This window comes from Arachis ipaensis, chromosome B10, assembly GCF_000816755.2.
Source record: "Arachis ipaensis cultivar K30076 chromosome B10, Araip1.1, whole genome shotgun sequence".
Classification (NCBI taxonomy): Eukaryota; Viridiplantae; Streptophyta; class Magnoliopsida; order Fabales; family Fabaceae; genus Arachis; species Arachis ipaensis.
Genome location: NC_029794.2, coordinates 78,627,385 through 78,643,759, shown reverse-complemented (window position 1 = coordinate 78,643,759; position 16,375 = coordinate 78,627,385). Strand labels below are relative to the sequence as shown.

General features: G+C 38.1%; 2 long non-coding RNA genes across 2 annotated transcripts in view; both read left to right on the top strand.

The window, feature by feature from the left end:
• LOC110267683 overlaps positions 7,100 to 16,375 on the top strand; it is a 19,247-nt gene continuing 9,971 nt past the window's right edge. The window contains exons 1-2 of the long non-coding RNA XR_002355563.1: positions 7,100 to 7,251; positions 14,908 to 14,911. This is a non-coding gene — a long non-coding RNA (uncharacterized LOC110267683). The remainder of the gene's footprint in view (positions 7,252 to 14,907; positions 14,912 to 16,375) is intronic.
• Positions 8,449 to 9,391, top strand: LOC110267682. The gene is made up of 3 exons (XR_002355562.1): positions 8,449 to 8,523; positions 8,605 to 8,694; positions 9,084 to 9,391. It is a non-coding gene; the product is annotated as an uncharacterized LOC110267682 (long non-coding RNA).

Below are 16,375 nucleotides of genomic sequence, written 5' to 3'. Positions count from 1 at the left end.
TTCCATTTCCAGAGCTATGAACAACTAAACCCCTTTTCATTGGGTTAGGGAGCTCTGTTGTAATTTGATGGATCAATAATAGTTTTCATTATTCTTCTTCTTTATTTTCTCTTGATTTTGCTAGAAAGCTTTCAATCTTCATCCAATTGGGTAGTTGTCTAGGAAAAAAGGCTATTCATACTTGGATCTCCTCGAAACCTTAGAAGAGGAATGACGAGATCATGCTAGAAATACTTTCTCATGTTGGACTGAATTGGGGTTTGGATGGATATAGTGACATATAATCCTACCAACACTTTGATTTGGAAATACATGTGGTATAATCAGTGACCATACTTCATCTCTTCCCAAGAGCAATTAAATCAAGGAATTGGGCAATTGTTCAAGCTTAGAGAGATTGGGTCGCCAAGGAATTGGAATCCAATAACTTAAGATTGCCAAGGAGATCAATGAATGCATTGATTGAGGAAGAGATGAGAATGAACTTGGTCCGGAGAATGCAACATCTCCTAAGCCCAATGAATCCCCCATTTCTGATCTTACCCATTCTCTTTATTTTCTGCCATTTACTTTTATGCTCATCTCCCCAAATCCCCATTTAAGATTCTGCAATTTACTTTCTGCAATTTACATTCCGCCATTTATTTCCAGCACTTACATTTTCTGTTATTTACTTTCCCGCCATTTAATTTTTTGCAATTCCTCAACTCAATTTCTGCTTAGCTCAACTAGAACATTCCTCTAATTAAAGTTGCTTGACCAATCAATCCCTGTGCGATTCGACCTCACTCTATTATGAGTTTTTACTTGACGATAATTCGGTATACTTGCCGAAGGGAAATTCGTTAAGAGATAAGTTTCCGTGCATCAAGTTTATGACGCTGTTGCCGGGGATTGATTTTGTATCGACAATGATTAAGTTGGAGGATAACTAGATTGAGCAATTTTCTTTTGTTTTGTTTAAATTCCATCTGAGTGATTTACTTTCAGTTTTAGCTATTTTCTTCCCTTTTTTCCTTGCCCGTTTGTTGTGTTTTCTTAGTTGTTTGTGGTGCACGAAATTGTGATCTCAACTGCGCCAACAACTTGGTACGCACGATCATAATCTCAACTCTTTTTCACAACTCCGCACAACTAACCAGCAAGTGCACTGAGTCATCCAAGTAATAAACCTTACGTGAGTAAGGGTCAATCCCACGGAGATTGTCGGCTTGAAGCAAGCTATGGTCATCCTTGTAAATCTCAGTCAGGCAGATTCAAATGGTTATGAGGTTTTGATAATTAAAAGATAAATAGAACATAAAATAAGATAAAAATACTTATGTAATTCATTGGTGAGAATTTTAGATAAGCATATGGAGATGCTTTGCTCCTTCTTAATATCTGCTTTCTTACTGCCTTCATTCAATCATTCATACTCCTTTCTATGGCAAGCTGTATGTTGGGAGATCACTGTTGTCAACGGCTACCGTCCGTCCTCTCAGTGAAAATGGTCCAATTGCGCTGTCACAGCACGGCTAATCATCTGTCGGTTCTCACTCATGTTGGAATAGGATCCATTGATCCTTTTGCGTCTGTCACTATGCCCAACACTCGCGAGTTTGAAACTCGTCACAGTCATCCCTTCCCAGATCCTACTCGGAATACCATAGGAATGACTGCCAATAATTCTAGCTTATACCACGAAGACTCTGATCGTGAACCAGGAGGCTAAGAGATATGCATTCAAGCTTGTTTTCATGTAGAACGGAAGTGGTTGTCAGGCACGCGTTCATAGGTGAGAATGGTGATGAGTGTCACATAATCATCACATTCATCATGTTCTTGGGTGCGAATGAATATATTAGAATAAGAATAAGCTTGAGTTGAATAGAAAAATAATAGTACTTTGCATTAATTCATGAGGAACAGCAGAGTTCCACACCTTAATCTATGCGGTGTAGAAACTCCACCATAGAAAATAGATAAGTGAAAAAGGTCTAGGCATGGCCGAATGGCCAGCCCCCAAACATGTACAATGATAAAAGTCTCAGGACTAAACGTCCAAAGATATAAAATACAATAGTAAAAAGGTCCTATTTATAATGAACTAGTAACCTAGGGTTTACAGAAATGAGTAAATGATGCAGAAATCCACTTCCAGACCCACTTGGTGTGTGCTTGGGCTAATAATTGAAGCTTTCACATGTAGAGACTTTTCTTGGAGTTAAACACCAGCTTTGGTACCAGTTTGGGCGTTTAACTCCAGCTTTTATGCCAGTTCTGGCGTTTAACGCCAGAATAGGGTAGAAAGTTGGCGATTAAACGCCAGTTTGTGTTATCAAAACTTGGGCTAAGTATGGACTATTATATATTGCTGGAAAGCTCAGGATCTCTACTTTCTAACGCAATTGAGAGTGCGCCAATTGGGCTTCTGTAGCTCCAGAAAATCCACTTCGAGTGCAGGGAGGTCAGAATCCAACAGCATCTGCAGTCCTTTTTCAGCCTCTGAATCAGATTTTTGCTCAGGTCCCTCAATTTCAGCCAGAAAATACCTGAAATCACAGAAAAACATACAAACTCAAAGTAAAGTCCAGAAATGTGATTTTTACTTAAAAACTAATAAAAATATACCAAAAAGTAGCTAGATCCTACTAAAAACTACCTAAAAATAATGCCAAAAAGCATATAAATTATCCGCTCATCAGTTTGCAATTTAGTTCACTAACCCACTAACTGTTTGATACATTGCACCACTCACACTAACAGCCATTCTAACAAGAGTAATTTCTTCATTCATTTTCTTTCTTCCCTTTTTGCTTTGTTGGTTGTATGACAGGTAGAAGAAGCGGGGCTTCAACTTTCTTTGATTCTGAACCTGGGAGGATCTTCCTTAGATTAAGGAGGGAAGTAAGAGGGAAGAGAGTCGTTGGTGTTGAGAAAGAGGAAGAGTATTTTGAAATAGACATGGAGGAGAATATGGAGAATCACCATGAAGAAGAAGCTCACAACCATGCCAGAGAAGGCCCAGTAAATCATGCTGGGCAAAAGAGAAGAGTTCTAGGCTCTTATATCAATTCAAACCCAAGAAATTGTGGAAGTAGCATTCAAAAGCCAACCATACATGCCAATAACTTTGAACTAAAGTCCCAGCTCATCACCCTCGTTCAGAACAACTGTGCATTCGGAAAAAGTGCCCAAGAAGATCCCAATCAGCATCTAACCACCTTCCTAAGGATATGTGATACTGTGAAGTCTAATGGTGTTCATCCTGACACCTATAGACTGCTTCTGTTCCCCTTTTCACTCAAGGATAAAGCATCTAAATGGCTGGAATCCTTCCTGAAGGAGAGTTTAACAACGTGGGAAGAGGTGGTGAACAAATTTTTGGCGAGATTCTACCCTCCTCAAAGAATCAACAGGTTGAGAGCTGAGGTACAAATCTTCAGACAACAAGATGGTAAAACTCTCTATGAAGCATGGGAGAGGTTTAAGGACTTAACAAGAAGGTGCCCTCCAGACATGTTCAATGAATGGGTGCAGTTACACATTTTCTATAAGGGTCTTTCTTATGAATCAAAGAAGGCAGTAGACCACTCATCTAGGGGATCTCTAAACAAGAAGAAGACCATTGAAGAAGCCATAGATGTCATCGAGACTGTAGCTGAGAATGATTACTTCTATGCTTATGAAAGGAGCAACACTCGAGGAGTGATGGAGCTGAACAACATGGACACTCTGCTGGCTCAAAACAAGATGATCACCAAGCAGCCGGCTGACCTTACTAAGAAGATGGAAAGAAACCAAGTTGCAACAGTCACCACCTCATCAGCAGCTCAAGAAGGAGTAACTACAGAGGAAGAGGGTGACCGGGAACAAGCCAACTATATTGGAAACTCACCTAGGCAAACCCATGATCCATACTCCAAAACTTATAATCCTGGTTGGAAGAACCACCCGAACTTTGGGTAGGAAAATCAACAAGATCAAGGCCAAGATCACATACGTCACAACCCCAACAACAATGCAACTCACCAACATTCCACACAAAGATCATATCAACACCCACCCAACAATAACTCTCAACATCCATATCAAAACCAAAATAGCCATTCTCACCCCTCTAACCTCAGCCCACCATCACCATCCGAAGATAGGCTCTCCAGAATTGAGACTCTACTTGAAGGTATATGTAAGGAAGTCCAAGACAACAAAGTGTTCAAGGATTAAGTGCGAGCTAATATCAAAAACCAGGGAGACATCATCAAGAGGCTGGAGTCTCAAGTGGGATATCTCTCTCAGCAGATTCCCAAGCCTACTGCTAGCTTCCCAAGTGACATAGAGAAAAACCCGAGAGGTGAAGCAAGGAAAGTAAGATGGGAAGAATGCAAGATGGTCACTATAAGTGATGAGGGGAGTGTGGAAGAACCAAACAAACCATTAGAACACTCTCGAGATATTCCAGTAGAGAAGCAAGAAGAGAGTGACCAAGAAACCAAACCCACACAGGAGGAGGAGTTAAGGGAGAAGGAAATTCTGAACCCATATGCACCTTTTCCCCAAAGACTCAAGGGGGGTGTAGAAAGAAAAGTGTACTCAAAGTTCCTTGACATGTTTGCATCTCTCCATGTAAACATACCATTCATCAAGGCTCTCCAACAAATGCCCTCATACATTAAGTGTATGAAAGAGATGCTGACCAAGAAAAATTCACTAAAGGGAGGGCAAACAATAGTGATGAATAAGGAGTGCAGTGCTCTCATTCAAACAGAGTTGCCTACAAAAAGGAAGGACCCAGGGAGTTTTCACATCCCTTGTGCTATAGGAGAAACAAGGATTGATAAGGGACTCTATGACCTGGGAGCAAGTGACAGCAAGAATTGTTGTCGGTCTAGATTTTTTTCCCAAAGAAAGGAATTACTTCATTGTAAGCATAGCTTCAAACCAACAAACAACTCTCACATCAAATTAAAATATGGTTTTGTCACGAATAACAAATCCCAAATAAGAATTAACCGAAGTATTTAGACTCTGGGTCGTCTCACGAGGAATTGCAATGAAGTGAATGATTATTGGCTATGAAGGGGGTAAAAGGGGGTTTTGTTTATAAGGGGCGGAAAATAAATGACAAGGAAAGTAAATTAAGCAAGTATTTAAAGAAGACAAGTAAAAAAGGAGAAAGTAAGTAATAAAAAGAGAGACATTCATGGCAAGGGTTGAGATCATAGGCTTTCTATCCTAGTCATACAATGATTAATTCGCCTTATTTAGTCAACTCCAACAAACGGAAGAAGGTATCATGTCATCTTCACATAGGGAGAAATTCTAACAAGACTAATCAATCATGTCACAATGATAAACAAGAATTTATCTCATTACATCATCTCCAACATTGGAAGAAGGTATCATATTATCTTCCATGAGAGAAAGTCTAATAAGACTAGCTAATCTCAATCCAAAAGTCCTAATCAACTTACTAATTAAATTAGTAAAAGTTAAAAGTGCAAGAAATATAAATCTACCAACTATCAATTGCAAGAAAAGTAAATCACAACTCAAATCAACATCAAAAGAACATCAAACATCAAATCTCATTAAAGAAAAATCCAAATCCAACAAGTGTTCATCAATCATAAAAAGATGCTCAAAAGAGAAATTAGCAAGAGAATAGAAGAATTGAAGTATTAGATCAAGAAATTGTTGAGGAAACAAGATGAAATCAAGGAATTAAACATGAAATTAAAATAATCTAACCTAATCCTAACCTAATTCTAGAGAGAAGAGGGAGCTTCTCTCTCTAGAAAACTAACTAAAGGCTCATGTTGGCTAAACTAATTTCTCCCCCCTTTGCCCCAGCTTGAATTCTGTATGAAATAGCATTAGAAATGAGTTGGGTTGGGCCCAAAGTGCTTCAGAAATCGTTGGGGGCGATTTCACTTTAGTGGGCAAGACGGACAGCATCGGCGCGCATGCGTACATGGCGCGTGCGCGCCCCTGAGCGCGAAGTGACATATGGCAAATTTTATATCATTTCGAAGCCCCGGATGTTAGCTTTCCAACGCAACTAAAACCGCCTCATTTGGACCTCTGTAGCTCAAGTTATGGTCGATTGAGTGCGAAGAGGTCGGGCTTGACAACTTCCGGTTCCTTCATTTCTTCATGTGTTCTCCCGCTTTGCATGCTTTTCTCCTCACTTCTTCCATCCGATACTTGCCTTATGAACCTGAAATCACTCAACAAACACATCAAGGCATCGAATAGAATTAAAGTAAATTAAAATCACCAATTTTAGGGCCTAAAAATCATGTTTTCACATTTAAGCACAATTCAAGGGAGAATTACAAAACCATGCTATTTAATTGAATAAATGTGGGGAAAGGTAATAAAATCCCCTAAAATAAGCACAAGATAAATCACAAAATCGGGGCTTATCAAATCTCCCCACACTTAAACTAAGCATGTCCTCATGCTAGAATCAAGAAAGAAGCAAAGGGATATCAACATTTATTCAATGCAAACTAACTAAATACAATCTATCTATATGCAACCTATCTACATGAATGCATCCACTTAGTCAAAATAAATCAATTCCCAAGAATACATATACAAACACAAGGGCTAAGGTAATAGCCACTACAAGAAAAATACCCATTCAGCCACACTTTTTTTAAGTTACATTTTCTCCGTGTTGCCTTTTTATATGAGAAAAAGATACACAATTGTGGCATCATTTAAAAAGTGTAGCCTTAGGTATTTTAGAAATCACTTATAAAGCATAGCCGTAGGTTGATATCTATAGGTTCACTTTTTGTATCAAAGGGGACGCTTTTAGAAAGTAGCCTATTTATTAAGTTTTGGGTGCATTTTAAAAGTGATGCCTAATGTGTCTAGAGCAAAAAATTTGACACTTAGTGAATTTTTTCCCTCTTTTCCCTGAAAGCAAAGTCACATACACTTAGTAAAATTTTTGTCATTCCCTCCAAAGAACGCACCTTCATTCATCCTCGCAACCCTGCCTCCCTGCACCTACTTCGTAAACCCTCGCAACCCTGCCAATTAATTCTTCAAAACCCTAACTCCCCTTCCAATTAATTGTTCAAATGCATGTAGCCTTTCCTTTCACACACACACCCAGATCCGAGAGAATGAGTGAACCAGAGGGAGGAGAGGAGGAAGACAGAGATGAGAGCACGAGCGAGAGAACAGAGAGTGAGAGGGGGTCACCGCCGCAACGCCGCTACAGCTGCCGCCATCGCCGTCGTGGAGGAGGGAGTTCGGAGGAGAGAGAAGACGAAGACATGACGCGAGAGAGAAGGATGCTGTTCCGCCGTGCACTGTCGTCGCTCCTGGGGTCAATTGAAGCCGCCGCCACTGCTAGGGCTTGCCAGGCTCCTGTTCTCACTTTCGGCTTTGACTTCTCCGCTTCTCGCGGCCTCGGTCCAAACGATGTCGCAGCAGCAATTACCTGCAAGATGTCCCAACTGAACCCTAACTCCTCGCGATGCGGCAATTGCGGCGGCGGTGACTACGACGTCTCTGTGGTCATCGATTCGGGCTCCAGTTGGGCGCAGACGGAGGGTTCGGAAGCTCAATGTCCATTGAAGTGTGGTAAAGTTATTTTTGGCGGGAAGTTGAGTGACAAAGATTTTGATGAGATGCTGAAGCATTGTTTGGGGAATGTAGGCAGTGGAGGGAAGGGTTATAGTGTTGTGGTTTTTAACGGGGACAAGGACGAAGGGGAAGTGAGGGCTGTGGTGGGTAAGTACCGGCATGCGTGGGTACTCGGCCATGTTTCGGAGGATGAGGCGGCTTCAAGGACAGCTGAGATCTTTGCCAGGTTGTTTATGAGTGGCGAGAGTGAAGGGAATTCAATTCGCAGTGAGTTCATGCCTGTTGGTGTTGATGGCAGGTTCAGTTTGCTCAATGCAGAGCCACAAGATTGGATTTATGATTGGTATGGATTGTGAAATTGAGACTCCATTTCAGTGTTCTTTTAATGAGGTTTTATTTCAATTTTTTTTTCTTTCATAAACTAGCTATTGATGTTTTATAAATAGGAATTAATGTTCCATTTACTGATAGTGTAAAGTGTCACTGTGCAGCAAATGAAAATACAATTAAGTGTCAGATTAGTATACCCTTTACAATAGTACCCATCATGATTTCTCACTTGCAATTTGATTGATGGATAGTGTAAAACTTTTTACATTGCAGGGCATAGAAATTCATCTTAGATGGATGATGAGTATTTATTTTGCTATATTGTATCTAGATGTGTTATTTATAAGTTAGGCACTCAGAATTCACATGTTTTAAGTGGTGACATAGAGGCTTTAACAGTTATTCTAGATCATTATTGAACTGTTCTTTTGCTTTTATATGTGTTGTCATGAATATTATTAGCTTAGTTTTCTTTGAAAGAGTTTCATCCTGAAGTTTCTGTGGTGATCTTAATATAGGGGTTTTCATGAAATTAACAAGACTCTGTTGCATCCTGTGATCCAAGCTTTGCAACCTATAGCAAACATAACGGTTGAAAGCCAGGTATAGCCTTTTATACATGTGATGGTTAAAAAGTCGTGGCATTGTTTAGATTTGAATGATTTTCTTGTTCCTAATTGGCAGGTTTTATTCTACACGCCAAAGTCTTCTTTTTCGTACTGGGATGATATACACGGAAGCCACATATTCAGTACCAAGGATCTTCCTTTCTTTGTATACATTCTCTTTGGTCTTGACTTATTTATAGTTTGTAGCAAATTTACCATTATTTAGTTCTAACTTTAGACCCTTTCTACTTTTGTATCATTGGATAGATGATGTGCCTTTCTACCCGAAAATATTTGATTTGTTGGCATAATTAGTGATTATCAGATAAAGTCACAGCGCTTTGAACATTTTGAAGTTCCTGTGTCTATTGAGTTATGCATATGTCTTTTGTAGAGATGGTTCAACTTACGTGAGTTCTTTATCACTGCTAATGCATTAGAAAGTATCTGCAGAACCTTGCAATTTTTCTTGTAGTATTTACTTAATATCTATCTGAGATACAACAATAATAAATTTGGTGATGTATTTGATGTAAATATTTTGATGTTGAACAGCTTAATTCAAATGAGTGGCATCTAGATACTTCAGTTGCAGCGGGAGGGAGATCTAAAGTATTGCAACTTGTGGTGTATACTCTTCAGCTCAATCCTAGATTTATTTACTTCTTTTCATAATCTAAGAATTCGTTTCTTCTTTTACTTTTGATAGCCTTCCTAGTGCTAGCATTAAATGAAAAAAATTGAAATTTCTTCTGTCTCATTGTCTCTACTGCTATTACAATTCTCTATTGTGATTAGTTTGTTGATTCTGATCTGCGTTTAGACAGAGCTTACATTAAATGTTTCCTTGTATATAATGGCAGGTATATACCATCTACAAAGGAATGTCCTCTGCAATTGGAGCTTCCAAATAAAGATCTCTCCAAGACTAATGGCTTTATATCTCCTGTTATTCATCTCACCTTCAAAATTTCCTTACTTTATCATTTTGTAATATTACATGTCTTATAAAATTCCAAATTTGTGATTGTTATGAAGAGCCTATTTTGGAATATTGCAGATGTGGGGTGGTGTTGTTGTATGGAATCCCGAAAGTTGTGTAAAGGATTTGGAAAGTAAAGATCCAGACAGACGTGTGATTTCTCCCCAGGTTTTCCTTTTAGTTTGTTAACACTCATTAATCAAAATCTTCAATTATATACATCGAAAGTAACCCAATTTTCGGAAAATTTTATTCTGTTTATTTTCAACCCAGTGTAATAAGTTCTCATTAACAAATAATTGATATATCTGAGCCATTACAATTCAGCAATTATTTTAAAGCACTTTTGTTTATTTTCTTGTTTAGATAGAGAATATTATGCTATTTGTTTATGCTGGTATACATATATATCATAAGTTTAGTTTCTGAACATGGTTTGAGCTAAAGTTGTTCCTGTGAAATCACATGAATGAATTTTTATCCTAAATCTTGATGGTTCTAAGTGAATGAATTGCTCAAGTTTCTAACTGCACTTTGCCAGCTTCAATAAGTAATTAACATTATGTTCCATTTTCGTTTTCTTTTGCACCATCTTTTAAGTGATCCATCTCTACTAGTCCTAGAAGCTGTGCATTCTTTTATACATTGAGATGGAGCAAAAACAGGAGCGTTCTTCAAGTTTTTGGCTCTTCATCAATCATAGCACCAAGAGAAAGAGAATGATGGCCAAGGAGGGAGTTGACTGAAGCTTAAGAGGGAGCTACATTCCACTCACCCAACCGTCGAACAAGATATTTAAAGAACAAGATTTTTTTCTCTTCTATCAGAAAGTTAATAACTTTTATTAGAAGATACTTATGTAGGTATATAAAATAAAAAAAAACAATGAGGGACCTAAGGCTACACTTATATACAGTAGCTATAATATACAAAAAAAAAGAGGGATCTAAGGCTACGCTTATAAAAGGTAGCTATGGTATACAATGTGGATACGCTTTACAAGTGATGCAGTAACGTTGAAAAGCGTAGCCTATTCTGGAAAAATGAAAGCTGAAAAGTGTAGCCTTTGGTCCTGGACAACATCACTTGAAAAGCATAGCCTATTCTCAAACGCGAAAAGCGTAGCCCTTAGTGCAAAAAAGCGTAGCCTCTGAGAATAGGCAACGGCCGAATAGGAATCACTCCAAAAAGCGTAGCCGTAGCCTAAGGCATCATTTTTTTTTCACTTTTGGCTACACTTTTCATGTGTACCTGAATGGGTGTTTTTCTTGTAGTGAGCAATCACTCAACCCACAATTGAATTGAATTATTAAAAAGATTTTACAAACTTGCAAGAAAAGATGATCATGGGTGGAGACATGTAATTGAGCAATCGAACCCTCACCGGATGTGTATCCGCTCTAGTCACTCAAGTGTATTGGGTTGATTCACTCAATTCTCCCCTAATCATGTTTTTCAAGATTTGTTTTTCATCTAACAATCAACAATTATTTCATGCATGCATACATGTATCATGAGGACTTCCCATAGGTTGTAATAGGGTTAGGGTCAAGGTAGGATGCATATGGTCAAGTGGGCTTGAAATTCGAATCTTTGATTAACTTAAACTTCCCACCTAACCTATGACAACCTATACAATTCTAAACAAACCTAACTACCCATTCTTCACTTTTCACACACACTCATGTATTCTCTTTTTGATCACCACACATATGCATTGATTTTTATTAAACTTTGAACTTTGGGGCATTTTTGTCCCCTTCTTATTGTAATTCTTTATCTTTTTTTATTATTATTATTTTTTCGTTAAATTTTTTTTCTTTTCAAACTAAAATATATATATATACAAGAACATCAATGCATATGGTTTACACATGATTAATGCATGAGTATGTACCCAATTCCCAAGATTCTCAACACAAATACAAAAACACACTTTTATCTCTACCCAATGTTCCCAACTCTCCCAAAATCAAATGATAAACACTCTCATTAGCCTAAGCTAATCAAAGATCCAAATTAAGGACATTTATTATTTTTCACTTAGGCTTGTAATGTGCTACAATTAAGAATAAATGGGTTAAGCATAGGCTCAAAATTGGCTAACAATGGAAGATAGAAGGTAGGCTATTTGGGTAAGTGAGCTATTTGAACAATGGCCTCAATCATGTAAATGCATGTATACACAAAATAATGGACATATAGAATTAAACAAATCAAAGATTACAATCATAGGAAGAGAATAATGCACACAAGAATGAAAATAAGTGGTTATATGATGTAACAACACAATTATGCTCAAATCTCACATGCTTGTGTTCTTAGCTCAAAAATCATGTTCCACAAAGTATATAATTCAAGCAAGTTCTAAAAAATTTTTTTTCTCAATTGGGGTGCCCTATAGATAAAATCCTTGGAAAATATCATGATTTTGACTAAGCTTAATATATACATATGCAAAATAAGAAAATGCAACTAAGAATCCTACAATAAAATGCAAAAGTGTTGGGATTAGAAACTTGTCACCCAAAAATGCCGAGTGGTCGGATGACCTCCCCACACTTAAAAGTTTGCACCGTCCTCGGTGCACTCAAAGATGAGAAAGGGGGTACGGCGACTTTCCGAGTTACTACCTTCAGCTGGTAGGTCAACCGATGCTGCGTGTTCTTCTCCCGCTTCTGTTTTTGCTTATGATGATTCATCCTGAACATAGAAAACAAGTAAATGCACAAGCAAGGAAGCATGGATTGTTGGAATGAGGTAAATCACTAGAATTGAGTGAGTGGATTGGTGTGACAATAATGAAAAATAAGTATGTGGGTCTTAACTTGCATGCGGTTTAGAACTCACACCCTAGTATTTAGAAACCATGTCACATTTACATAAAAGAAAACATGCACTTCACTCATTCTAGTGTTCTTGAGATACTTTAAAAGACTTGTAGGCTAAAACAACCCAACAAGTAGTGAAAAAGCATAACAGCATTCAAGCAAGAATTAAGCAATTGTGAAATTGGATAATGAATGGGCATTGATTGATGTGTAAGTGAACTTAATGAACATAATGGTATATGAAACTTACACCACAATCAATGACACCTATTGAAGTTGTTGCAACACCTAAGTGACATAGAGGTGAAACGCATGGATGCTATAGAACTTAGGAAAAAGGGTATAGAAGTGAAAATCAATCACATAGCAAGCATGGTCCACAAAGCTTGAAAAGCTCAAAAATATGTCATTAGGTAAGCTTTCAATCCAATTTCTTAACCACACAATTTCAATGCATGAAATAGGTGATATGAGTACGGGTAAATCATAAACAAGTATCACCTAAAAAAATGAAATGATAATATACAATTGCCTAACAATGGATGATGAATGCATGGTGGCCAAAACATGCAATTCAAAGAGTTAAGATGCATGAAGGCAATGTAACAAGTACTTGGTATTCAAAAGTGTTAAACATGAAAAATTCCGAACCAGGTAACCAAATATAACCTCAACAAAGAATCCAACAATGAAAATAACAACAATGATGTTAAACTAACATACTATCAATAAGCAGCAGTAGTAAACAGTAAACAAGATTAGTAATCCAACACTTATAATGGAAAATAAAAACTAAACCAACTAACTAACTAAAAGAAAGGGTGTTATATGATGTTTGGTAGTGTCGGATGATGTTTGAAGGGTGGAAAGAAAAGAAGAGAAAAGAGAAGAAGGAAAGAAATGGAAAGAAGAGAAGAAAAAAAGGTGAAACAGGGCAATCCACGCGTGCGCGTCATGTGCGCGTAAGCGTGGATTGATGAAAAGGAAGCGACGCGTACGCGTGCATGGCAAAGCAGAGAGTCGACACGGACGCGCAAGGTACGCGTTCACGTGCCCTGGGGCACAAAGTTGGCACACTTCAGGCACAACTCTCGGGTGAATGTATGGGAGGTGGAAAAATTCAATCCACGCGTATGCGTACATGGCGCGTCCGCGTGGATGGCCGAAATTGCTTGATTCATGCGTACGCGTGGAGTGTGTGTGCACGTGGGTGGTGCTCTGTTATTCAAAATTTTTCTATGTTTTTGCACCAAACCATGCATTCCAAACCTCCAAACAACTACCAAAACATCATAAAACCTTATTTAACCTACTAGACTCCCACATAAACTCAACTAATCAAACAAAACATGAAATTAAACTTAATTTACCAATATGTACAAAAGGAAAAGATGAAAAGATGTTACCATGGTGGGTTGTCTCCCACCTAGCACTTTTGTTTATTGTCCTTAAGTTGGACTTATGGGGAGCTCTTCATCAAGGTGGCTTGTGCTTGAATCCATCCTTGAACATCCATCAAACCTTGGACTTCCATTGTGCTTCATCATTCAAAGTTAATAACTCCAAGCTTTTGATGGAGTTCTTCACAAACCATAGGCTCCCAAAGTTGATCTTCCTTGTGCGATCTGGGATCCCACACTTTGTTTTCACACACGTCCTCAAGTTGATCATGGTGGTTTCCTGCGGGTGGCAAGAGAGATGAATTCTCATGGAAGTACCAAACTATCCTCCTAGACCCATCCAATTGAGCACTAGTCCAACCTTTACTCCTTGAAGCTTCAACCATAATGAGCCTTGATTTGCAACGCCAACCACAAAACATCTTTCTTTTACGCTTCATCCCACAAAGCATCCTAAGTTGACCATCCCTTTCAAGCAAGCCATATTCAAGTGGGATAGTAAAGATAATAGAAATGAGTTTCATCCACTCAAATGAAGGTGTAGACGGCAACCTAGGCAAAGGTGTAACAACCCTGATTTTCGAGTACGCGAGATCTTTTATGAAGGCACAGATTTCTCTGGAAAATCAGTAAGGGGAACACCTCTTATATAACATAAAGTATCTCAATCATCATTTTCATTATGTCATCCTTAAGCTAGAACCTCTTCTGAGGCAAGCTCAATAACGCAATCGCGAAGAACCTTGTTTTTGAACCGTATCGGTTAGGAGTTTTTAAAAATTGGTTGCATATATGATTGATTCTTGGTGAAAATTTGGTGAAATTTTGATGAAATTTGATGAAATTCAAGCTTTAAAGTTCATGTTCTTTGGCAGCTGGAAAAACGAAACCCTAAGCTTAAATTAAGGTTCAATTTATGTTGAAATCATGTAAAAAATATGGGATTTTAGTGGCTGCAATTTTATTTTGAATTATGGTAAAAATCGGTTGCTGAAAAGACTGGTGAACTCCGTTACCTGTTTATATGTATATACTATGAGGCCAGCCAATGTCTGCTCCCCGCTTTTCTACAAACTTTAGCCTAAGTCCTCCGTACGATGTTGTTGTTATGTGGCCACTCGATGAAGTACTTGAGAGATGCTCTTTGATGACATATGATCGTGCAGAGGAGTAGCAGATGATGTTCTACCTTTTGGTGACGTTCCACCTGACTTGAGTTTTGAAGACTTAGAGCGTACTTTCCCTCGCTTTAGTAGTTTAGAAGGAATAGGTGTGTATAGAGTCTAGACTAGCCTGGGTGCCAGCTTAGGGACTTCTTGAACAGGTCAGGGCCTGGGATGTTGTATGTATATATATGTATATAGTTATTATCTAGCTATATTTAGGGGTGTTCTAACTAAAAGTCTATACTCTAATAAAGGCTGGATCACTGAATGTTGTTAGCTGCTTGTGATGTATTTATGTGTGATTGTTTATAACTGTTTTATCTATTTTTATTTGTGAATTGATTATAAATGATTATGTTTATTAATCCAAACATTTTTAGGAAAAAAAAAAGTACCTCACTAACTAACTACGCTTTTAACAACGAATCAGGCTCATATAATAAATAATAGATAATAATTAGGATGACAAATTGGTAGCACTCCATTTTTGGTATGTCCTAGGCGTACTGAAAATTGGGTCGTTACAATTTGGTATCAGAGCAGTTCATTCCCAGTAGAGCCTGGGGAGTGGACTGACTATGCTTCATTGCATACTCTGCTTGTGTGTCTTATGCTGTTAGGGTATCTTCAAGATACATTTGGCATGAATGTCTATGAGTGCTCATTTTGGGAATGTTTGTGCCTAACTTGAGATATTAAGACTAATCACCTTAATGTTGATTGTTTGGTGCGAATAAGACCTCAATGACTGTGAATAGGCATGGTTTAATCGAGATCTGAATCATGAATCGATGTAAGACCAGCTATCCTAATAGCTGTTATGATATACATGGCAATGACTATGTTAGATTTGGATGCTGTAAGGAACGAACCTACCTCTTCGTCAAGATGGCTTGAAGAAAGTAGATCACTTGAAGATGGATTCTTCACGCGGTTGAAATTTTGAGGGCAAAATTTTCTTTTAGGAGGGTAGAATGTAACAACCCTGATTTTCGAGTACGCGAGATCTTTTCTGAAGGCACAGATTTCTCTGGAAAATCAGTAAGGGGAACACCTCTTATATATCATAAAGTATCTCAATCATCATTTTCATTATGTCATCCTTAAGCTAGAACCTCTTCTGAGGCAAGCTCAATAACGCAATCGCGAAGAACCTTGTTTTTGAACCGTATCGGTTAGGAGTTTTGATTCTATTTTTCGTAAATAGTCTCAGTTTGACGAACCGGACTTGATTTATGAGAGAAGAGAGATAATAGGATGATATTATCGTTATATTAGTATTGGAAGCTTCTTGAATAATATTATAAGGTTACCTGGTCAGTTTTAGTTAAAAACAGAAAATCGGTTTAACCGGGTTTACGGTTTACTGGTGCAGCTTAGCACCAACACTCTCTGATGAATTTTGCAATGCTAAGGCCTCATTATACATGTACTATTCTCATAATAAATATGTTACTAGTTTCATTTA